This window comes from Mixophyes fleayi, chromosome 3 (assembly GCF_038048845.1).
Source record: "Mixophyes fleayi isolate aMixFle1 chromosome 3, aMixFle1.hap1, whole genome shotgun sequence".
NCBI lineage: Eukaryota > Metazoa > Chordata > Amphibia > Anura > Limnodynastidae > Mixophyes > Mixophyes fleayi.
The window spans coordinates 94,550,500-94,575,327 of NC_134404.1; positions in this window are offsets into that span (position 1 = coordinate 94,550,500).

Sequence of the window (24,828 nt, forward strand, 5' to 3'; positions counted from 1 at the left end):
GTATTGCCTGTGCATTTGTATAAAATGATAACCATGCTACATCATAGGGGCCCCCCTGTCTAAAGTGCCCCGGGCCCCCCAGAGCCTTAATCCAGCTCTGGATCTGGCCACTGCCAATACTGTCTGGCTTAAAAAACCTGTAAGTGCATTCATTTTTATTTACCTATAAAGTGTTAACATTATCAGTAGAGCTGTCCAAAAAAACACATTATGAGCACAGAATTACAAAACATACAAAGCCATGTTACAGTATAAAAGAAACAAACTCTAGACTAGGAAAATGGTTATTTTGTTGTTTAAGTTACCATCACCTATAAGCATCCCAGTTCTACAAGACACCCTAACTGACTGCATGATATGCAGAAGGAAAAGTGGCGGTATGGAATACCACTGTATACACCCCCAATTCGACCACTAACATAAAGAGTAAAAAACTGATACTGACACTTTAAGAACATCTCTTTTATTAATGTTTTTTTTTTTTCTCCTAAAATACTGTTCATTTGAGCATAATCTATTGTTTAAATAAGTCATGACATTGGGACTGTCTTCCATATGTCACTATTGTACATTTTTTTTTTATTTGAATATTTTCCAAAACAAAACATAAATAAAAATAACAAAATAACAAATATAGTTCCATTGTATATCGTACCTTACATTTAATGAGTGTAATAAGTAGATTAATTCTTAAATCTTGTATTAATATTAAAGTAGATTTGGAATGTAATGTGTTAAGAGGTATATGTATATATATCCTAAATATTCTATACTATTGTACATTTGAATGTTTTCTTTACATTACTAGAATTGTGGGTATAAATGTCAGCGCACTGTGCATATCAATATTATTTTTCTATAAAAACTAAAAGGAAAAGTATAAAAAGTATAAGGGAACAAAAATAAAAAATAAGGTAAGATTTCACTCTTATAGGAAGCACAGTACACCTATCCAAATTCATTTATTCCATTTTATGCAGACTGAAAATAATCTAATAATAATAATAATAATTGACTACTGGAATGATGTTGCTTGTGTTGTCCTAAATTATTATTCAAAGATTACATACAAAACTACAACAGTACATACAAAACAGTTATTTAGGGTCTTAGATAGATTATTTTTTATTTTTCACATTCCTTTGAATGTTGATCTGCTGTAACTCTCCTCACCTCTGCCTTTAATTTTACATACAGAAACAAAAGAAGGATTTATGATTCTCTGATTATTTAACTACCCATAAGAGCACAATAGTGAGATAGTCTGCAGCCTTCATTTTGTCTCTACTATACTTTAAACTATATTTGATACTTGTACGCACTAAATATTGAAGCAAAGCTGCTAAGTCAGAGCAACAAGTATATAGATCCAAGGGCTCACCCTGAACTCAGAGCATGGAAAATCCTCTGGTTATAAATATAACTGCGTATCTGTTAAGAGCTCATTTGCGACAAAAGCTTTTAACGGAGCTAGTCTAGCGATGGCTTATACAGACTTTTTATTATTTGAAAATAAGAATTTAATCCATATGTTGCCAGCGGTGCCAAGCATGATATAGATGAGGAAATAAAAAAGGTTAAAGAATAAAGGGTGGTGTGTGTGAGTTTTAACACCTAATAAAGTGTTTTTTTCTTTTGTGTGTGTTATATTTGCAGTGTACCAGGGACAAAATGAAAAACTTAATTAACGCTATACTTTACTTTGCTAACCGACTCCCACCAAAGATGTGGGAACAACCCTAGTGGTCTCAGCACCCAGCTGGGTACTCCTGGAAGGAATTCAGCAATGTGCTGATTAGCCTAGGGCTGGTTTGCTACTGTGGTAGGGGGAACCCATGCTGTGGGTTCCCTCCTATAGTGCCACAATTCCAGTCTAGGCTGGCAGCACTAGGGCTGGTTTGCCTTTTTCAGGGTGGGGAGCTGCTTAGATGGTTTAAATGTATTTGTCGGACTTACGGCCATAGTGTATGATAAACTTAAAGTGTGTTATACGCTTTTAATGCAAAATATGCTTTAATTCTTATTACAATGTGTGAATTTTATGTTCTACGCAGAGTCATACATATCTTAAGATACGTGTGGCTCTAAACAGATAGTATGACAAGTGAGGCTTCATGAGACGAACGCACTTAAAGGGCGACAGGGTTTGTAATAAGCTGAACACTAACCTGAAGGGGTTAACATTGGGTTGGGCCCGACCAATGGGAGCTCCAGGGGGAGGGACCTTGATTGATATAGTAGGCTGCACTTCCTGGGCTGCTTCATTCCACAGCACGAGATCCGGTGGGAGAATGCAGCAGAGAAATTAATAAGTAGCCTTACTTTTCTGCCTCAGTTGCTTGTTTATTCTGCCTTTCTTTCTTTTTTGTTCCATTGCCCAGTAGTTACCTTTGTTTCTCTCCTTATATTCGTGTTTTTCTGCCATCCCCATCCGTTTATACTCTCTTTCTTTTCCCCTTTTCTTGCTTCTGCTTCCTCCCTCTCCCCCTCCCCTCTGTCCCCGTCTACTGTTCCTTGCCTTCCTCACTCTCCCTCCTGTTGCTTTCCTGTCGTGCTCCGTTTCCCAGCTCCTACAGTATGCCCCGGGCCAAGCGCATCACTGCCCGCCCGGCGCGCCTCCATTCCCCTTCCCCCGCCAGGTCCGCCCGCCAATTTTTGATACCTTGTCTGCCGGGAGCCTGCAGATCCCTGCCGCTGTGTCGATCTCAATTCCAAGGAATGAGAGACACATAGTTGGCCCCTCCGTTTTATCCGCTGCATTAGGAACGCCTAGCACCCTAAACAAGGTGGAAAACAACGTATCCCGACAACGTGTGGAATCAGGTGGCCCGATAACCAAAAAGCCGTCAAGATAGTGCACGATCCACGACACCCCGTTCCCGTCTGAATGCACCAATGCAAGAAGCCGCTAAACTTCTCGAATAGCGCACAGGATATCGAACAACCCATGGGCAGACAACGATCGATATAGTATCCACCACAATGCCGAAAACCCCATGTATTGATACGATTCCGAATGGAGAGGCAATAACCTGAAAGCCGACTCAATATCAATTTTAGCTAACAGGGAACCCCTACCGCATTCCTGCACCAGTGATAGCTCGAAAGACTGGTAACTAACCGAACTTAGGGTGGCATCTATCGCGTCATTCACGGATTGGCCTGCAGGGTATGACAGATGTTGTATCAGTCTGTATTTCCCTACTGCCTTCTTGGGGACTACCCCTACCGGGGACAAAAATCAGGTTGGGAATGGGAGGAAGCCGGAACGGGCCAATCATGCAGCCCAACCCAACCTCCTTCCCAATTTTTTTGTCCAACACCTCCGGGAGAGCAAACGCTGATTTCAAATTAACCGGCGCTGCCATAGAAATGCTGCCCTGAACTGGGAGTTTAAAGCCGAGGTGAAAGCCGTCATAAAGGAGAGCCGCGGTGTCCCTATCTTCAAACCAAGTGAGCCATTTGTCCAGCTCCGCCAAATTAATTGGCAATGGACCCTTGACTTGGCATAGCTGGATTAGCGCCTCTTCTTTTACCCCCACTTCCTCGGGCCTTTGCACATTCAGCGGCTGGGTGCTGTCCGCCGCATGATGCGCAGTTGTGACTGAACCTACAGGATGGCCCTCGCCGACAAGCCCCTGCATTAAAATCATAGCACCTACCTTTAGTGGGGAGGGCCGCTTGCGCCCTCCCCGGCCCTTGAAACTTCTTCCACGTGTTGCCGTCTGCCACCTGCTTGGTCGGCCTCATCAGTTCTAGCCAGGTGTCTATATCCTTCGACCCAAAGGGCACTTTCTTACGCCCACTCATACGCTTCCGAAAAAGCTCATCGTATGCCCTCCAAATCACTGGGCCGTCCTTAACGTACATCCCGTTAATGAGGTGCATGTAGCGCCACACTTCCGCCTGCTCGCTGGGCCTAGTCTCGAGGTATACTGACGCGAAAATGCAGAAGGCATTCACCCATCTAGGGAAGGATCGGTACCTCTCCTCCCCCATGCCTGCCTTTCCGCCCGACGCCGCCAAGGCCTTCTTGTCTTCGCCTGTCAGTGCATACATGTCCATGTATTTCCCCCGTTTAATTCTATCCCGCACGCTAGGCCTGATCCCATGCGTTATTGCCAACGTTTCGACCTGCCCTAAATCGCTGCGGACTAATGGCTGTTCAGTTTCTCCTGCCTGAGTTATCTGCTTACAGCGTTTGCCCAGCAATTGTGTCTCCAACAATCTAATCAATTTCCTAGGCCTATCCTCGGAGTCAGATGACCCACTACTAGTGGAGAGTACTGGGGACCCCAATAGCTGTACTTTATGTGTGACATCAGAACTGGACTCACCCCCAGTAGCGGGATTCCCGGCTCCAGCAGACGACTCCACCTCCTTCGCTGACGCGACTTGGCCTCCTGACGTGCCCGGCATCGAATCCTCACCGACCCTGGAAGACCTCCGATCTCGTGACTCGGACCCAGAACGTCCATCACTGTCAGCCCGGGATTCACAATACGCCACCGCCGGCTCTGAAACAGAAATAGAAGCCGTGAGCTGTGACCTGGGTACATAATCCACACGCTGCAGCGCTGCGCCAAGGTTATAGCCGCCCTATTCCCGTGCAGGCGCTGAATAATGAACCGGACTGGGATACCCTCTAATCTCCTCCCACCTTGACTGACCAGGTCTCTCGTACCGCGGCCAGCCCCCACTGTAACCACTTGGGGGAACTGCGCCGCGATGTGGCGGTGACCGACGGGGAACTTGGCTCGCACTGGCGTGGTGGTAATCAACAACTATACTGTCCAACTCGGCGTTGCGCCCCCCAAAATCCCCCAAAAGGCATTTTTCAGAGCTTTTCGGGTTTCTGAACTGGTAGCTAGGTCCAGGGGGCATCAAGAGTCTGGTTTGAGGGCAGAACATGTCAGTCTGTGCGAAGGGGTTGTGGCCTGTAAAATAATTAGATCTAAGACTGATCAGAGTGGCAGGGGATTATGGGTGCAGTTAACTAAGCAGCCAAATAGTAATATCTGCCCGGTTAAATTAGTGTCACAGTTTATGAGTATGAGAACTCAGGCCTGCTTGTTTTTATGTCATTGTAACGGGATGCCACTGACGAAATATCAGTTTGCGGCCATTTTAAAATGGACCCTGCATCCCTAAATCTTGACAGCTCAATGTACGGGACGCATTCATTTAGGATTGGGGCGGCCACATCCGCTGCCTTGGCTGGATCCTCTACTGAGACCATAAAAGCCATAGGCCGTTGGAAATCCACGGCTTATAAATCTTATGTTATGATTGACAGTGTTGATGCTTGATGTTGTTACGCTAATCATAATGTTGTTTTCACAGTTTTTTCTTTTTCTTATTTTCATGCTTTTCTGGTTCTCCAACCTACCCCACCCCATCTTCTCCCTCCATTTGGTGGGCTACCCTGGGCTTTTCCGCTCGTCGCTTTGAAGCGGGGGCGCGAAGGGATTTTTACCCGGGTTTTCCTGGGCGTAAGTCCTGATTAGTGGTGTGCTGCCGGGGTTTTTCCGGGTGTTGTTTACCTTCCCTTGGGTGGCCTGCTCCCTGTATGTGTCTCTCTTCCCTAATCCTCCCCTGTGGACCGGTTATTTCCACCATGCTATCCTTCTTGTGCTTAATGCTAAGCCTGGCCTGTCTTCCAAATAAGGTGGTATGTTTTTAACACTGGTTTTCTGCTTCCAGGTGAGAGTGCTCCAACTAAGATGGTGTGGATCATCGGTCATTCCTTTGTTTTCTGGGCCGCTGGCCATCCCAGGTCTAATGTTATCCCGAAACACGAGGGCTCCGTAATAAGATGGTTGGGCAGAAGAGGTTTAGGCTGGTCCGATCTTATTCCATGGTTGGTGAGGCTTATTAAACAACAGGGCCCACCAAATGTCCTGATAGTGCATGCAGGTGGCAACGACTTGGGAAAAGGAAAGTCAATAAAATCTTATTATTGAGATTAGGAAGACCTAAGGCGAATTCACGAGGCTTGGCCAGATATCATCATTGGTTGCTCAGCATTAATCCCCTGGCTGGCATGGAGAACAAATATCCCCTTAAAAAAGATGACTGTTATGGTCAGGAAGCTTAATAGCGCCATTCGGAAGGTAGTACGGTCCTTGGGAGGTATAATTATAGATCACCCGGTCTTGGTGGTGGAGTCACCTCATCTTTTTAGACGGGACGGCGTGCACCTAACGGAGGAGGGTATGGGGTTCTTTGTAGATAGGATTTGCGGGGGAGTTTCGTGTGTTTCATTTAGTTGGTGGCGGGCTGCGGCGTCTGTGGGGCGCAGCGGGGTAGAGGCTGATTTGTGGGCGCACAGGTAGTTGGTTGTAGGTCACTGTCCCCTAGGAGGCAGCAGTAACTCCTTTTTTGGTCCTTCGGTGAGGAGGGTCCCTGTCCGGCTCGGTGAGGGAGGGCAGCGTGAGTTTTAAAGGGGCAGTCACTCTGACACCAACTCAGCGCAAGTTATGATGGGATTTGTTCCCCTGTGGTTGTGGACGTATGGCGGTTTGCGCCAGTCCACTTGTGATATAGTGTTACCAGCTTGAGAGCTGTTTTGCAGTGCCCTTTCTCCGCCACCATAGGTTTAGTTAAATTTAAACTCATAATAAAAGTTCTGGCATTTTTGAAAAACTTATCCAAGTCTCCGTGTGTTTATTTGCATGCAAATGTTTAGAATTTTAAAGGGTGATGTGAGGTTTATGGGGACATACACAGTGAGCCCTTTAATGTATTCTAAAAGGATGCAACTTACATTTACGCGGAAATTGCGTCCAACTCTACATAAGGCCCATAAAGTAAAAAGTATTTAGCTTGAATTTTTCAAATAACAAAATATGCACCAGCTATAACAATCAAAACTGTCAAAATATCCTTGAAGATGACTCCTTAAATTGAAAGCCCAACTACAGGCATAGCTCATCATAGTACTGTCCCTCATTATCTTATAGCAGTAATAATGGCATTCCTCCTCTGTGCTTCCACCATTGATCATTAGCCAAATTCATAATCTGTTAGAGATGTGAGATGAGAGATGTGTATGAGTGACCGTGGCGCTTGATATGATGAAACCTGGCAATGCAGTTTCCACCTTCACTTACACACCTGGACGATTCTAAACTGCAGGAATACCAGCAGCTTGGGTGAGATAATGATAGAGTAACCAGGGGAAGGACTATTTGAGCCATTATATACTTTCTAAGATTAAATGTGAATTAAAAATCGATTACATTTCTTACCCACTGAGTACAGACGAGCAACATTTTTATTATTATTATTATTATTAATATTTATTTATAAGGCGCTACAAGGCATCCGCAGCGCCGTACAGAGACAAACAAAATCACAATACAATGGGAGACAGCACAGTACAGTAAACACAGCAACTCAGTACGCTCAATGCACAGCTAGAGAGGGCGGGGAAGGGGGAGGGAGGATCCGAAAATGACGGGGCCCAAGAAGGGGGGCGTGGAAGACAGGGAGACCCCCAGGGGGGAGGAGGGAGCGAAAGTGGATGTGGGGTGGAGGACCTTTGAGGAGGAGGGCTAAGTAGCTGGAGAGCAGAGTTAGAAGTGGTGGAAACAGGAGGAGAGATGGCCCTGCTCAGAGGAGCGTACAATCTAAGGGGAGGGGTGGACAGACAGAGAGACGCAGGGGAGAGAGGGAGAGTAGGGGGACAGAGGCAGAAGATAAGGTAGGAAGTTAAGTGGGAGACAGAAAGGCTTTAAGAAAAAGGTGGGTTTTTAGGGCCCGTTTGAAGCTGGATAGATTAGGGGAAGTTCTGATGGAGGGAGGGAGCTTGTTCCAGTGGAGGGGGGCAGCGCGGGCGAAGTCTTGGATACGCGCGTGGGAGGAGGTTATAAGGGGGGAAGAGAGGCGACGGTCAGAGGCAGAACGGAGAGGGCGGGATGGAGCATGAATAGAGAGGAGGGTGGAGATGTAGGGTGCAGTGGAGTTGGCGAGGGCCTTGTAGGTGAGTGTGAGGAGCTTAAAGAGGATTCTGAAGGGGAATGGGAGCCAGTGAAGGGCTAGGTAGAGGGGGGAGACAAAAGAGGAGCGGCGAGAGAGGAAAATAAGCCTAGCTGCAGCGTTAAGGACGGATCGAAGGGGATCGAGATGAGAGTGGGGGAGGCCAGTGAGGAGGAGGTTGCAGTAGTCCAGGCGGGAGATGATCAGAGAGTGGATAAGGCATTTGGTGGCATCTTGGGAGAGGAAGGGCCGGATGCGAGCGATGTTGCGCAGCTGGAAGCGGCAGGATTTAGCAAGAGAGAGGATGTGGGGGCCAAAGGAGAGAGAGGAGTCGAGGATGACACCAAGGCAGCGAAGTTGGGGGACAGGGGAGATAGAGGTGTTGTCGACAGTGATGGAGAGGTCAGAAGGGGATGGGGTATGAGAGGGAGGAAAAACTATGAGCTTAGTTTTGGCAAGGTTAAGTTTGAGGAATCGAGAGGACATCCAGGAGGAGATGGCAGAGAGGCAGGCGGACACCCTAGAGAGGAGGGAGGGAGAGAGATCAGGAGAGGAGAGGTATAGTTGAGTGTCGTCAGCGTAAAGGTGGTAGCTGAAGCCGAAGGAGCTGATGAGTTCACCCAGGGAGGAGGTGTATAGAGAGAAGAGTAAGGGTCCCAGAACAGAGCCCTGAGGGACCCCGACTGGAAGGGTGGATGGGGGGGAGAGAGACCCAGAGGTGGTGACAGAGAAGGAACGGTGAGTAAGGTAAGAGGTGAACCAGGACAGGACTGGGCCGGAGAGGCCGAAAGACTGGAGGGTGTGAAGGAGGAGGGGGTGGTCAACGGTGTCAAAGGCTGCAGAGAGGTCAAGGAGGATGAGAAGGGAGAAGTGGCCCCTGGCTTTTGCAGAGAGGAGGTCATTGGTGACTTTAGCCAGGGCAGTTTCAGTGGAGTGGAGGGGGCGGAAACCAGACTGGAGAGGATCAAGGAGGGAGTATTCAGAAAGGTAGGAGGTGAGACGGCTGCAGACGAGCCTCTCAAGAATTTTGGAGGCAAATGGGAGAAGAGATATGGGGCGATAGTTCGAGAGAGAAGTGGAGTCGAGATTAGGTTTCTTAAGAATGGGGGATACGAGAGCATGTTTGAAGGAGGAGGGGAAGATGCCAGTGGAGAGGGAGAGATTAAAGAGGTGAGCGAGGTGGGAGCAGGTGGTGGGGGAAAGGGAGCGAAGAAGGTGGGAGGGGATGGGATCCAGGGGGCAGGTAGTGGGGGGGGATGATAAAATGAGAGAGTGGACTTCCTCGCCGGTGGTGGGACGGAAGGAGTGGAGGGGAAGGTGGTTGGGGGGGGAGGACAGAAGAGTGGGAGGGGTGGAAGAGAGAGTGGAGGAGGAGATTTCAAGTCGGATGGCCTCGATTTTAGAGGAGAAGAAGGAGGCGAAATCAGAGGCAGTCAGGGAGGAGGGGGTGGGGGGAGGGGAGGGGGCCAGGAGAGTGCTAAAGGTGGCAAAGAGGCGGCGGGGGTTAGAGGACTGGGAAGAGATGAGGGATTTAAAGAAAGATTGTTTAGCGAGTGAGAGGGCAGAGCTGTAGGATGAAAGGATGAATTTAAAGTGGAGGAAGTCAGCCAGGGAGCGGGATTTTCTCCAGTGACGTTCGGCAGAACGGGAGCATTTTTGGAGGAAGCGGGTAAATTTGGAGTGCCAGGGTTGGGGTTTGGAGCAGCGGGGGTGGACGGAGTGGGCAGGGGCAACCGCGTCCAGAGCGGAGGTGAGGGTGTGATTGTAGAGGGAGACCGCCTGGTTGGGGCAGGCCTGGGAGGAAAGGGGAGAAAGGAGGGTATCGAGAGAGGAGGACAGAGAGGCAGGGTCAAGAGCATCGAGGTTGCGTATGGACAGAGTAGGTTTGGGCAGGGTGAGGGGAGCAGGAGAAGAGGAGAGAGAGAAGGAGAGGAGATGGTGGTCGGATAGAGGAAAGGGAGAGATGGAGAAGTCGGAGAGATTACATAGGTAGGAGAAGACAAGATCAAGGGAGTGACCAAGGCAGTGGGTAGAGGAGGAGGTCCATTGGGTGAGACCAAGGGAGGAAGAGAGGGTGAGCAGTTTGCTGGAAGCAGGGTAGGTGGGGTTGTCGATGGGGATATTAAAGTCACCGAGAATGATCGAGGGGAGATCGGAGGAGAGGTAGTGAGGAAGCCAGCTAGCAAAGTTGTCAAGGAAGAGGGAGGTGGGGCCAGGGGGGCGGTAGATGACAGTGACGCGGAGATGGATGGGGTAGAAGAGGCGGATGGAGTGAGCTTCAAAAGAGGAGAAGGAGAGGGAGGGTTCAGGGGGAATGACACGAAAAGTACAGGTGGAGGAGAGGAGGAGGCCAACTCCACCGCCAGGGCGGGCACCAGGCCTGGCGGAGTGGGTGAAGGAGAGGCCACCATAGGAGAGGGCAGCGGGGGAAGTAGTATCAGAATCGGAGAGCCAGGTTTCAGTAACGGCAAGAAGGTTAAAGGAGTTGGATAGAAAGAGGTCGTGGATAGCAGTCAGCTTGTTGCGGACGGATCTGGCATTCCAGAGGGCACAGAAGAAAGGGGGAGAGGAGAGGGGGGAAATGGGGATGAGGTTAGCAAGATGAGCAGCGCGCGGGGGATGGCGGGGAGGAACGGGAGAGGTAGGGCGGGGGGAGAGTATGGGTATGGAGTAAGAGCGGGGAGGCATAGTAGGGAGAGAGAGTAACAGAACAGTGAGATAGTGGGGACAGTGAAAAACAGGTAAGAACAAAGGCAGGAAGACAATGAAAAGGTGGAAGATAATAACGAATTAGGGCGTGGAGGGCATGGAACAACAGTACAGTGAGATAATAAGGACAATGAAGACAGGTAAGAATGATAGCAGAACAGTAAGATAATAAGGACAGCGGATAACAGGTAAGAATAAGCAGGGAGACAATAGCAAGATGGAGGACAATAACCAATTAGGGCATGGAAGGCAAAGAATAATAGAAGGAGAGGTAATAAGGACAATGGAAATAGGCAAGAATAATAACAGGTAAAACTAGTTGCTGGTAAATATAAAATCAGGAAAAACAAGATAAAGGCATATAAATAGTAGAATAATAACAGGTAAAAAGTAGAAACTTGTAAATGTACAATCAGGAAAAACAAAATAATGGCATATAAAATAATGTTTTATATGCAGTTGATGCAGTTAAGCCAGGGATTCAGCAGGAGAAGGGTTAACTGACAAGCCGGGTCGGTACACAGTTGATCAGTTGCTGCAGATAAGCCAGGGATTCAGCAGGAGAAGGGTTAATTGACAAGCCGGGTCGGTACACAGTAGATCAGTTGGTGCAGATAAGCCAGGGATTCAGCAGGAGAAGGGTTAATTGACAAGCCGGGTCGGTACACAGTAGATCAGTTGATGCAGATAAGCCAGGGATTCAGCAGGAGAAGGGTTAATTGACAAGCCGGGTCGGTACACAGTAGATCAGTTGGTGCAGATAAGCCAGGGATTCAGCAGAAGAAGGGTTAACTGACAAGCCGGGTCGGTACACAGTAGATCAGTTGATGCAGATAAGCCAGGGATTCACCAGGAGAAGGGTTAATTGAGAAGCCGGGTCGGTACACAGTAGATCAGTTGGTGCAGATAAGCCAGGGATTCAGCAGGAGAAGGGTTAATTGACAAGCCGGGTCGGTACACAGTAGATCAGTTGATACAGATAAGCCAGGGACTCAGCAGGAGAAGGGTTAATTGACAAGCCGGGTCGGTACACAGTAGATCAGTTGATGTAGATAAGCCAGGGATTCAGCAGGAGAAGGGTTAACTGACAAGCCGGGTCGGTACACAATAGATCAGTTGGTGCAGATAAGCCAGGGATTCAGCAGGAGAAGGGTTAATTGACAAGCCGGGTCGGTACACAGTAGATCAGTTGATACAGGTAAGCCAGGGACTCAGCAGGAGAAGGGTTAATTGACAAGCCGGGTAGGTACACAGTAGGTCAGTTGATGTAGATAAGCCAGGGATTCAGCAGGAGAAGGGTTAACTGAAAAGCCGGGTCGGTACACAGTAGATCAGTTGATGCAGATAAACCAGGGATTCAGCAGGAGAAGGGTTAACTGACAAGCCGAGTCGGTACACAGTAGGTCAGTTGATGCAGATAAACCAGGGATTCAGCAGGAGAAGGGTTAACTGACAAGCCGGGTCGGTACACAGTAGATCAGTTGGTGCAGATAAACCAGGGATTCAGCAGGAGAAGGGTTAACTGACAAGCCGGGTCGGTATACAGTAGATCAGTTGGTGCAGATAAGCCAGGGATTCAGCAGGAGAAGGGTTAATTGACAAGCCAGGTCGGTACACAGTAGATCAGTTGATACAGATAAGCCAGGGACTCAGCAGGAGAAGGGTTAATTGATAAGCCGGGTCGGTACACAGTAGATCAGTTGATGTAGATAAGCCAGGGATTCAGCAGGAGAAGGGTTAACTGACAAGCCGGGTCGGTACACAATAGATCAGTTGGTGCAGATAAGCCAAGGATTCAGCAGGAGAAGGGTTAATTGACAAGCCGGGTCGGTACACAGTAGATCAGTTGATACAGATAAGCCAGGGACTCAGCAGGAGAAGGGTTAACTGACAAGCCGGGTCGGTACACAGTAGATCAGTTGATGTAGATAAGCCAGGGATTCAGCAGGAGAAGGGTTAACTGAAAAGCCGGGTCGGTACACAGTAGATCAGTTGATGCAGATAAGCCAGGGATTCAGCAGGAGAAGGGTTAACTGACAAGCCGGGTCGGTACACAGTAGATCAGTTGATGCAGATAAGCCAGGTATTCGGCAGGAGAAGGGTTAATTGACAAGCCGGGTCGGTACACAGTAGATCAGTTGATGCAGATAAACCAGGGATTCAGCAGGAGAAGGGCCAACTGACAAGCCGGGTCGGTACACAGTAGGTCAGTTCATGCAGATAAGCCAGGGATAGATGGTATGGCCTTGTCTTTGGAGTGATGATGACACTCCTTTGTACCCCCACAATAATTTCCCACTGTCTTCACAAGTTTTTAGATGTTTTATAATTGTGGACAGATAATTCTGTGGGAGGAAAGACACAGAGCTGATCTAGCTGATCTAACGTGCAGCCTTCTCATAATTAACAATTTTTATAATTGTTCCACAAAATATTTGCCTAATTCTGCAGACCCAGTTCTTCCCCAAGCACACCACACACAGCACAATGAACTTACAAAAAGACAAAACAGCCGCTCCACAGTGCAAATACAACTTTGGACCTACTATACAGCTTTGGACCTACTGAAGAATGGAAGAGACACACCACGTCTTGTTATGCAGTACAGTACAGTAGTAAGATTTCATTTTGTGGAGCAGGGTTATTGTAATGAGATAAAATTAACTTTTTCAAAGGCATTCCTTGCCATGCATGGCCATTTATTCTCCACAAATGCACTTAATTTCTGCAGAAACTGACAGCGATCAGATCTCATCACTTTGAAAGGGACAAAACACATAACACTTTGGGCCTGATTCATTAAGGAACTTAGGCAATTTTGAGTAAGTTTTCTTACTCAACTTTTCTGGACAAAATCATGTTACAATGCAAGGGGTGTAAATTAGTTTATTATTTTGCACATAAGTTAAATACTGACTGTTTTTTCATGTAGCGCACAAATATCAAATTTACATTTTAGTGTACAAATAAGCTATCAAATATTTGTGTGCTACATGAAAAAACAGCCAGTATTTAACATATGTGCAAAATAATAAGCTAATTTACACCCTCTGCATAGCAACATGGTTTTGTCCAGAAAACTAAGTAAGAAAACATATTATTATTATTATTATTAATTTTTATTTATAGGGCGCCACTAAGTGTCCGAAGCGCCGTACAGGGACAAACAAGTACAATACAAGGTGGGACAGCACGGTACAGTAAACAATAAGCACAGTAACTCAGTAAGCTCAAAGCACAGCTAGAGAGAGGGGGAGGGAAGACCAGCAAGCGCTGGAGCCCAAGAGGAAGGGCACGGATGACGGGGAGACCCCCAGAGGGGTGGGGGGAAAGGTAGCTGGAGAGCAGAGTTAGAAGTGAAGGAAACAGGAGGAGAGATGGCCCTGCTCAAGGGAGCGTACAATCTAAGGGGAGGGGTAGACAGACAGAGAGACACATGGATGAGAGGGAGAGAGGGGGGAACGGGGGCAGAGTCAGGGGAGGGGGAAGAGGGGGGAGAGGCAGAAAAAGGTAGGAAGTTAAGTGGGAGTGTGGTGATGGTGCCCGAGAAGCGGGCGAAGGTGCCCGCCATCGCTATGCCCCTGGAGGGGCTGAAGATGTGCCTGGTGCCCGGGAAGGGGGTGAAGAGTCCCCTGGTAGCTGAGCCCTGCAAGGGGGTGAAGAAAGAAAAGGAGAAGAACTTACCCGTCCATCGATCCAGCGGCGGTGAGTATGACTTTCTTCCTGCAGGTCCCGTGCGCGGGGGAAGGATGAGCCAATCAGGGCTCATCTTTCCCCGCTGGCCAATCAGCGGCCGGATGCGCGAGCCAATCGCGGCTCGCGCCCGGCCATTCAAAAGATTGGCGCCGACGCGAGCCAATCAGCGCTCGCGCCGGCTAATGACGTCACGCCGGCGACTATATAAGTCGCCGGGTGGCGCCATTTTGTCAGAAGTCCGTCGGCGGAGAAGAGGGAGGACGTCTCTTCAAGACGTCCAGCAACAGGATCAGCGGCAGCGGCGGCAGGGGGCCCTTGTAAGGGCCATGAGCTACCCTGCCGCCCGAAGACTACAATCAAGCAGTGATCGCCGGCGGGGAGCCCTTGTCAGGGCTGAGAGCGCCCCCGCCCCAGCAGCAACAGGAGATCCAGCGCCGAAGAGGAGAAGAGGCGCCGCCGGCTGGAGGGTCTAGAAGACCCGGAGAAAGAAGCGGAAGACGGCGTGGCAAGTTGAGTATCCTGCGCAGAGCAGGTAAGTATACTCAGCGTTAATTCGGGCACTAGGCCCGTGGGCACAGTTGGGCACAAGGCCCGTTGGCACCGTGAATTAGGGGCACAAGGCCCAGGGACCTGGGCACTAGGCCCCGATAAAGTTAGTGGGCCAGTAGGCCATAGTATTTATGATAAAGGGGACAAGCCCCTATTAGTGAGACAGGGGGCGTGAGAGCCCCAGGTGTACAAGGGCACAAGGCCCTTAGGTAGTTAGTGGCCTAGAGGCCATAGGAAGGCCAGAGGGCCTGGTTAGGGGCTGGTAGCCCGTAGGCTATTAAGGGCACAAGGCCCTCAGTCAGTCAGGGAGGCCACAGGCCTCAGGCAGGGACTAGGACCCCTAGGTAGCAGGGCACAAGGCCCTAGTTAGTGGGCTCAGAGCCCTGAGGTAGAGAGGGGGCTGAGGCCCATTGATCAGAGCACAAGGCTCTGTGTGTAGCTGGGCAGAGGCCCATGGTGTGAAGGGCAGACGGCCCTGGTGGTGATGAGGTAGAGGCGTGGGAGCCTCGTGAGTGTAGGCGCGGTCCTGTATGAGGTGAGCACACGTGGTTAGGAGGTACAGTAGAGCGGAGGCTCCTGTGGTGCTGTAGCAACCGGCTGGTTGGCTAACAGCGGTGTGCTCTGGTAAGTAGCGTGCAAAGTACTGTATACTGTATTTATTCTGTCTGTGCGGCGAGTATTGTTTATATTACGGTATTTTGGGGTGTGCTACATAACTGTGTCCAGGGGCAAGACGTCAGGCCCCCATTAAAGGTAGGCTCTTGTTCCTGTGGTTTCCTGTGCTAACCCGTGCTGTGGGAACAAGTGTAGTTACCAGCATACACATAGTCAGGGGAGAACACACGTAGTTTTCCTGTCCCTTAGGTCCCCGGGGTCACTCTGGTACCCAGAGGGGGTGGCTGAGTGAGTTGGTGGCAGTGCAGCACACCTTGAGGCAGTTCCAGGGGCGGCCGTGGTTCTGATCAAGGGTCCTCAAGGCCGGTTCCGTGCAGGTGGACCTGTGGTTCCGGACGTAGGGACACGTGTGCGATACCCGAGTACAGGCAGTCGGGCGGTTCAGTTCGATCGGCTGTTCCGTGCGGCAGTCGGCCCGCGGGTTAGTGTGCTGTTCTACTGAGCCTCAGCCGGGCTTAAAGAACCGGTCCTTAGGGTCTGTGGGTGACCCCATAGCAAGAAGGCAGCTTCTTGGTACGACCTGGGTGAGGGGGTTAGGAACCGCCCTCCGGTTTAGTCCGTGAACACCGGCTGGTGTTCCCCGTAGTGTGTAAGTGAGCAGTTCCGTTAGTGCACCACACCTAGTTAGTCATAGTGGTTTGACTTAGTTGCGTTGCTGACCATTAGAACGTTGTTAGGGTCAGGTCGCTGTTGTAGTCAGTCCAGTTTTGTGGGTGCCATCTTAGTCTCACTGAGAGCGTAGAGGGAGGCTGTGTGTTCTTGTCATCCGCAGGAGTCGGGAAGGCGCAGAGGAACCGGATCGGAAGTGGGAGTGTCCCGGTGAGTATCACGCTCGATTCCCCCTTTCGGTTAGGCCCTCACCGGCAGGTGTGTGAGGTACTTGAGGCGGGACTAGTCCTCAGACTAGTCTTGGTCTTAAGTGCCTGTAGTCCCCCACGTCTTGGCAAGAACAAAGTGAGAAGGCGGCAAGTGAGCTTGGACTGACCATGTCCTTGTTCTTTGCCGTAGTCTCGGACAGCCCTTACCTGGTAGGCACGGCCGTAATCTCTGTCTCTTCCGTAGAGGGACGTGATTGGAGGTGACGGGTTGCGGCTGCGGATCTGCTGGGATTGGATCGCAGCTGGGATATCGGAGGCGGACTGGAGGTGACCATCGTTTACAAGGTAAGTCCTTTTGTGTTGCGTCTGTCCCTGTCTTTCCCCGCAGGGGGCGTTACAGGAGACTGGAAGGCTTTGAGAAAGAGGTGGGTTTCTAGAGCCCGTTTGAAACTGGACAGATTAGGGGATGTTCTGATGGAGGGAGGGAGCTTGTTCCACTGGAGGGGGGCAGCGCGGGAGAAGTCTTGGACACGAGCATGGGAGGAGGTGATCAGAGGGGAGGAAAGGCGACGGTCATTGGCAGATCGGAGAGGGCGGGATGGAGCGTGAATAGAGATGAGGTTGGAGATGTAGGGAGCAGTGGAGTTGGCAAGGGCCTTGTATTTGAGAGTGAGGAGCATGAACAGGATTATGTAGGGGAAGGGGAGCCAGTGAAGGGCTAGGTAAAGGGGGGAGACAGAAGAGGAGCGGCGAGAAAGGAAGATAAGCCTAGCGGCTGCGTTAAGAACAGAACGAAGGGGAGCGAGATGAGAGTGGGGGAGGCCAGTGAGGAGAAGGTTGCAGTAGTCCAAGCGGGAGATGATAAGAGAGTGGATAAGACATTTGGTGGCATCTTGGGAGAGGAAGGGCAGAATACGTGCGATGTTACGCAGCTGGAAGCGGCAGGATTTAGCAAGAGAGAGAATGTGAGGGGCAAAGGAGAGAGAGGAGTCGAGGATGACACCGAGGCAGCGAAGTTGGGGGACAGGGGAGATAGAGGAGGAGCAGACAGTGATTGAGAGGTCAGAGGGGGAGGAGTTATGAGGGGGAGGAAAGACAATGAGTTCGGTTTTGGCGAGGTTGAGTTTAAGGAATCTAGAGGACATCCAGGAGGAGATGGCAGAGAGGCAGGCGGACACCCTAGAGAGGAGGGAGGGAGAGAGATCAGGAGAGGAGAGATAGAGTTGAGTGTCATCAGCATAAAGTTGGTACTTGAGGCCGTAGGAGCTGATGAGTTCACCCAGGGAAGAGGTGTATAGAGAGAAGAGTAAGGGTCCTAGAACAGAGCCCTGAGGGACCCCGACTGAAAGGGTGGAAGGGGGGGGAGAGAGACCCAGAGGTGGTGACAGAGAAAGAACGGTCAGCCAGGTAAGAGGTGAACCAGGACAGGACGGGGCCGGAGAGACCAAAGGACTGGAGGGTGTGGAGCAGGAGGGGGTGGTCGACTGTGTCGAAAGCAGCAGAAAGATCAAGGAGGATAAGAAGGGAGAAGTAACCCCTGGCTTTAGCAGAGAGGAGGTCATTGGTAACTTTAGCCAGGGCAGTTTCAGTGGAGTGAAGGAGGCGGAAACCAGACTGGAGAGGATCAAGGAGGGAGTGAACAGAAAGGTAGGAGGTGAGACAGCTGCAGACGAGCCTTTCGAGTAATTTGGAGGCAAAGGGGAGAAGAGATATGGGGCGATAGTTAGAGAGAGAAGTGGGGTCGAGATTAGGTTTCTTAAGAATGGGAGATACGAGAGCATGTTTAAAGGAAGAGGGGAAGATGCCGGTGGAGAGGGAAAGATTAAAGAGGTGAGCGAGGTGGGAGCAGGTAATGGGGGAAAGGGAGCGAAGAAGGTGGGAGGGGATAGGATCCAGGGGACAGGTAGAAGGGGGGAGGAAGAGATGAGGGAGTGGACTTCTTCACCTGTGGTGGGGCGGAAGGAGTGAAGGGAAACGTGGCTAGGGGGAGAGGATGGAAGAGTAGGGGGGGTGGACGAGGGAGTGGAGGAGGAGATGTCAAGTCGGATGGACTCGATTTTAGAGGAGAAAAAGGAGGCGAAGTCGGTGGCAGTCAGGGAGGAGGGGGGAGGGGGAGGAGAAGGGGCCAGGAGAGAGCTGAAGGTGGCGAAGAGGCGGCGGGGGTTAGAGGACTGGGAAGAGATGAGGGATTTAAAGAAAGATTGCTTGGTGAGCGAGAGGGCAGAGCTGTAAGAGGAGAGGATGAACTTAAAGTGGAGGAAGTCAGCCAGGGAGCGGGATTTTCTCCAGAGGCGTTCAGCAGTACGGGTGCATTTTTGTAGGAAGTGGGTAAATTTGGAGTGCCAGGGTTGGGGTTTAGAGCAGCGAGGTTGGACGGAGTGGGCGGGGGCAACCGCATCGAGAGCGGAGGTGAGGGTGTGATTGTAGAGGGAGACCGCCTGGTTGGGGCAGGCCTGAGAGGAAAGGGGAGAAAGGAGAGCATCGAGAGAGGAGGACAGAGTGGCTGGATCAAAAGCGTCAAGATTGCGAATGGACAGAGTAGGTTTGGGCTGGGGGCGGGGAGCAGGTAAAGAGGAAAGTGAGAAGGAGAGGAGATGGTGGTCAGATAGAGGAAAGGGAGAAATGGAGAAGTCAGAGAGACTACAAAGGTAGGAGAAGACAAGATCAAGGGAGTGACCAAGGCAGTGGGTAGAGGAAAAGGTCCACTGAGTGAGACCTAGAGAGGAAGAAAGGGTGAGCAGTTTGCAGGAGGCGGGGTCGGTGGGGTTGTTGATGGGGAAGAATAAAGTCGCCGAGGATGATGGAGGGGAGGTCAGAGGATAGGTGGTGGGGAAGCCAGGCAACATACTCAATTTCTTGCCTAAGTTCCATAATGAATCAGGGCCTTTGTGATTAAATAAAAGACAATTAAAAATATCAGACAGTACGCTCATGCTCCCAGCATTAGACTACCTGGAATGGTTTCCACTTTAACAGGGAAACTCTGGCTGGTCAGTATATGGCTGTATGAATGGAGCAACATACATGGTGCATTAAAATTTTCTTGTTACGCCTCTGGTGTTTGGCATATTAATTAATTATGCAAATTAATACAAACAAACTAAAAAAGGATGACCTTTTATGACAAGCCACCCGAGAGAGTTTATGGGGCAGATTGCCATTCTGCTGCCCTAGGCCTGACCTATGTGACCTTTACACAAATCCAGGCCTGGCCCAGAGGAATTTTCACTGGTGTTTGATAACTTTTTATAGAACTTGCGTTGTTACATGGCCATGGACTCTGCTCCCCATTATATTTGCTTTCTACTTCGAAAACTAGATAAAAATATCTTATAAACATTTCTTTGAAGATAAATTTACTTAAGAAAGTGCTTGTAATAATGTACGTGTTATTGTTCCTTTTTAAGATAACTAAAGTCCAAAGTGAAAAGCCTCATTCTTAAAACAGTTTGAGTATTTGGTTGTTTAGGATGCATTATTCCTCTAAACATCCCAATGAAACTGTTGCATCTTCCATCTTTCACAATTATAGTAAAATCACTAAACTTGGTAAATATTTTCAGTAACTGACTATTATTCCACAATCAGTACAGTAATAGTAGTTTTTGTTCTGTATAGATTATGCAGTCATTTGACAGGAAATAAGTCACACATGTGCTCACTGGCATGACTGATTGAAGAGTCACAAGCAAAGTTCATTTAACAGCTTCATTCAGTTAGAACGTCAAGTAGAACAGATCTTTAGTCTGAAGAATTGAGGATTTTCTAGCATCCCACATGGGCTATAAAAATAAAAGTTTTCAAAGTGTTTGGGAACTGAACACAAGGAGAGATAGGTGAGCATATTAATAGTTTCTTACAGATGTAATAATAAAAGCTCCAGCTTATAAAACATTTATTTTAATTAAACAATTGAATGCTCATGGGAGCCAGAAGTCCTATCCCTAAGAGGCTTTAGAAACTTGACATATTGTTTCGCACAGTACATACAGTAATTTTTTTTAGGAAACTAAACAATAGTTTTATGAGCTATCAGTAAGCAACCTTTATAAGGATGGAACACACACATGATGTTAATATATCTATTAATGTCTGTAATCATATGTAGATGGATATTTTTAAGTAATCATCACAGGATGTTTTTGGGAACATTATAAAAAAAACACCATACCCCTACTGTATTTTATAAGAATATGAATAGTCTGCTTGGAGTTCTGTTCTTTCCCTTGGTCACAATGTCCCGCAATTTGTATAATGTACGCTAATGTGTACATTATCCTCAATATTATTTGTATGACTTTATACTTTACATTAATATATTATATGGAACCTTAGCACAATATTACAAATACACTAAACCATATATTGTATTTCCCTTTGTATTTGCCTAATGTAAATGCTAAGAAATGAATGTATAGCAGTTTACTGCTGCAGGACTTTCCGTAGCTCCTATAAAGGTTTTATTAAATGTTTGCAGAGTTTGACTCGCCATTGTATTTATCTTTCCCATAATTGCCATAGCTCAAGCCAAAGTCTTTCTGTCAACCTTACTAATATGTGATAATTATGTGTTTCCAAAATAAAAGTGGCAGAGCTAATGACATGTGGAGAAATTGAATGACATAAGTGGGGGTGTTACCAGGTTTATAGGATCAAATACAGAAAGCAATCAAAACAAAGACGTACAAAAACGCCTAAATTTGCCCATAACCTGTAGTAAAGGATAGCATAAAACATGTCCTGCATATTTATTCTCCTGTACTAGGTACAATTATACAACAAAAAGTTTTTGAGATGGAATTGAGCACAGCTATAAAGCTACATGGTTCTGGCATGTAACACACTTTGGAAGTCTGTCATGGTCTCCGGCTGAGTGAAGTGTGATGGCCTAGGGGTGATGTTATGGGCACAAGGGTTTAGGATATGTTGATTGGTACCTATGGGTAACGTGGACCTACAGACTCTGATTCTTTCTCTGATTCTCATTGTCTACGATGACTTATTGCCAAGACTCAATAGGACCCACACCAAGGCAGAGAAGCAAGAGTTTCCCCAGCAATACACAGACAAAGGGACAACTGAGCATCACTATAGGGCTTAATGAATACAGAGCCTGCTGACTTTAAGTCTTGTCCCAGCTGTAGGATTGGCAATAAATGTAGCCCTTGTTTTTAATGCCAAACATACAATTCACAGTACTAAACCACATGCAATTATAAGCAAAGTACAGCAGGTACAATAGGCAGTCACAAAAACACCAACAATGCAGCAGATATATGTATATATTATACTCTGTCTATCAATAAAGCTTTATATTACTAAGTAATCAAATAGTACTAGAGAATTATAAATAAAGTGTGATCTGTATAAATGAAGCAGTTTCCTTCTGTCAAAGTTGCTTTTTACAGTAAAGTTAGTGTGCAGTCAATCAGGTGGACAAGTGAACAGAGTCCCGAACTAATTAAACGAGGGTTAATACTTTTTCTACTTTTAGTTTATGTTAAAGCGTGGAATATTGTGGATGGGTGCAGATGATATCTCACTCAGTTGTCTGTAGACTGATGGTCTGTTTACATACAGCTTCTAGATTCACAGGGCCTGATTCCTCAAAGCACATATCTGACGATTTGAACCGCGACAAATGCCAGTAAAGGCAGCCCTGTCTGAAGAATCAACAGGGTGTAGAAAGAATGTTTTTGCTATTGTCAATGTACAGTAAGGACGTGCCAAACTCAAGCGTACACAGTCACATCCGAATCAAGCTCTGGGCATCGCAAAGTTACTTGTTTTTCTGCCGTATCTCTTGCTCCAGCTACAGGGCTAGTCTAAGTCCTGATCAGTAGTGATGACAGTCTCATGTGCATATTATTCACCAGAACATGTATCTTCGGATCTGTTCCTTGTTGAATTCTGGAGTATGCAGAGCCAATTTACGAAATCTTAGCCCTGTCTCAGCAATAGGTTCATCTTATCTTATCTTCTCCATTTCTCATCTCTCTTGCTCGTTGCTTTCCAAAGGAGCAAAACTAAAACTCCTCCTTCCTGTAGTTCAGCTCTGTCCCTTCAAAGTCCTGAAGCATAATGGAAACTGTAGTTTTTCATTCCAAATGCCACAAACATGGCTGCAAGCTATCCTAGAATATCTTAAAGGGATATCCCGCTTTAGTGGGGTAGCACAGAATAACATCTCAAAACCTCAGTTACAAGGAGAAAGATGACTACAAGTTTTAAATTTGCACTATGGAGACAAATATGGGGAAATGTACAGTATATAGCCAGTCTGCAAATTAAATTATAAACCCTGGCTGCAAATATTTATTAAGGAGTAATTCTTCACCGCACCGAGTGTCAACCCTCTACATGTATAGAATAATAATATATAAGGGGAGGTGCACCCACACAGGAATGAATTTAAGAGGAAACAAAGTAGAAGAAGAATTTGTGTTTCCAGGGCACTCTTTTATCTTTACTATGTATGATAAACAAATATTAAAAATATATCCTTTATTGGTATACTTTAAAAACAGTTATAGCGAAATATTAAAAGAAAAGAGATAGTAGTGACATAAAGAGAGATACTAAATACTGTTAAAAAGGTAGAAAGACTACCCTGCTGTCTCGCTGTCCTAGTAATTATATATTGTAATAACCAGCTAAGTCATTAATTGTTACAAGGGGATCTCGGTCCTTAATTGAAATGTATTAAATTGATATCCTAGTGGCAATATTAATAGAGCATTAAGAGTATCCCAAATTTATAGACCCTGGAGCAATACTAGAATGTAACCAAATTGAATTCAATTAATTAGACCAGCCTAATTATACTACAATAGTACTGACTATCCAAAATATTTATTATGTCTATAGTGTGGTTACCTGCACTAATTCACAGGAATTGTATACAATAAGATATATATGCACAACCGCATTGTTGCATTATATAAACAAGAGTAGCAGGATAAAAGCGTCCCCTATAGGATCCCTATAATCAATTACAGCCTCACTAGGTGGCAGTAGTGTATTCCTCCAATTACAACCTCAATAAGTGGCAAGAGTGTGTTTCACCAATAAACTAGCAACTAATGTAAGTCAAGATTTGTCCAGATCTAATAAGGAGACCTGAATCTAACTGCTTGTACTAAACCCGGTCTAGGAATCAGCTAAATGTAATTAAAACATTTGATACTGACAACGAGCCCAGCAAACGCCGCCGCGCGTTTCGCTACAGGCTTTTACAAGACAAGAAACACTTAAGACTAAATTTAGCCAGCGAAACATGAAATTTTATGGGGCTCTATTTAAGTAGGACCACAATCCTCAACGCATAAATAAGGATTGAAAGATCATATTCATCAAAAAATCTCCACAGGAACAGCCATTCTGAAAAACAGCTGTTCCTGTGAAGTATAGCACTTACTTTTATACTGGCTCTTCACTTGCTGTGATAATTGCAATCGAGTTACCAGCTTTGAATCCCTGTGCGCATGCGCCAATCGAAACCATCGGGCATGCGTACATATAAGCCTACTGTGCAGTGAAGAACGAACAATTATTATGTTACAAGGAGGGATCACATGATCCCTCCACACAAGCGCTGTACAGCTCTGCACTTCGGAGCAGAGCTGACAGCAACTTCCACTGGCGTACATTAGCATGAAAAAAAAGAGATTTTTTTTTTCTTCGGATATTGTTAAATAGCGTTACTGATCGGTCCCCATACACTTTTATGGGGACTGCTCAGTAAAATGAACACAGGTGCAAAGCAGCAGATATCTATGATATCTGCTGCGATGCAATGATGATAAATGACATTCTTGCGGCTAATCCCCGAAAACTGACGGGGATTTAACAGGAGAATTTCGTTTGATAAATAGGCCCCTAAATGTGGCCAAATGTGAAACAAGTAGAATATTTTGTGTAACAGTTTTGAACATTTTGCATCTCTCTGGCCTCATGTTTCTGAACTGTTTTGCTGATCTTAAGAAACCAGCATTAATATTTTTTTCATTCACATCTAGTTACGGCAAGTCCTAAAGATGGAACACTGTGATCTAGCACTTTCTGAAAATGTACATAAGGTCAACCACATGACGATGCCGTACTGTGCCACTTATCTCAAAGCCGATTGCTGTCTTTCTATAGCTTACAATTGGAAAATTTGAGACACGGTATGATAAAATCTGCTGTAAGGGTTCCAATGACAATAATTAACTTCACTTAGTTATTACTTAGTCTATATATATCAATACTATACCTACAAATGATGCAAAAAATTACTTTATAATCACTTTGAATGTCAACTGTTATATATTTATTCTGTTGTTAGCTCCTTCACTACTTAGCTGCAAAGAGCCTCCTCATACATTTGTATATTCTGATGAATTCTAAATATTCAGAAGCA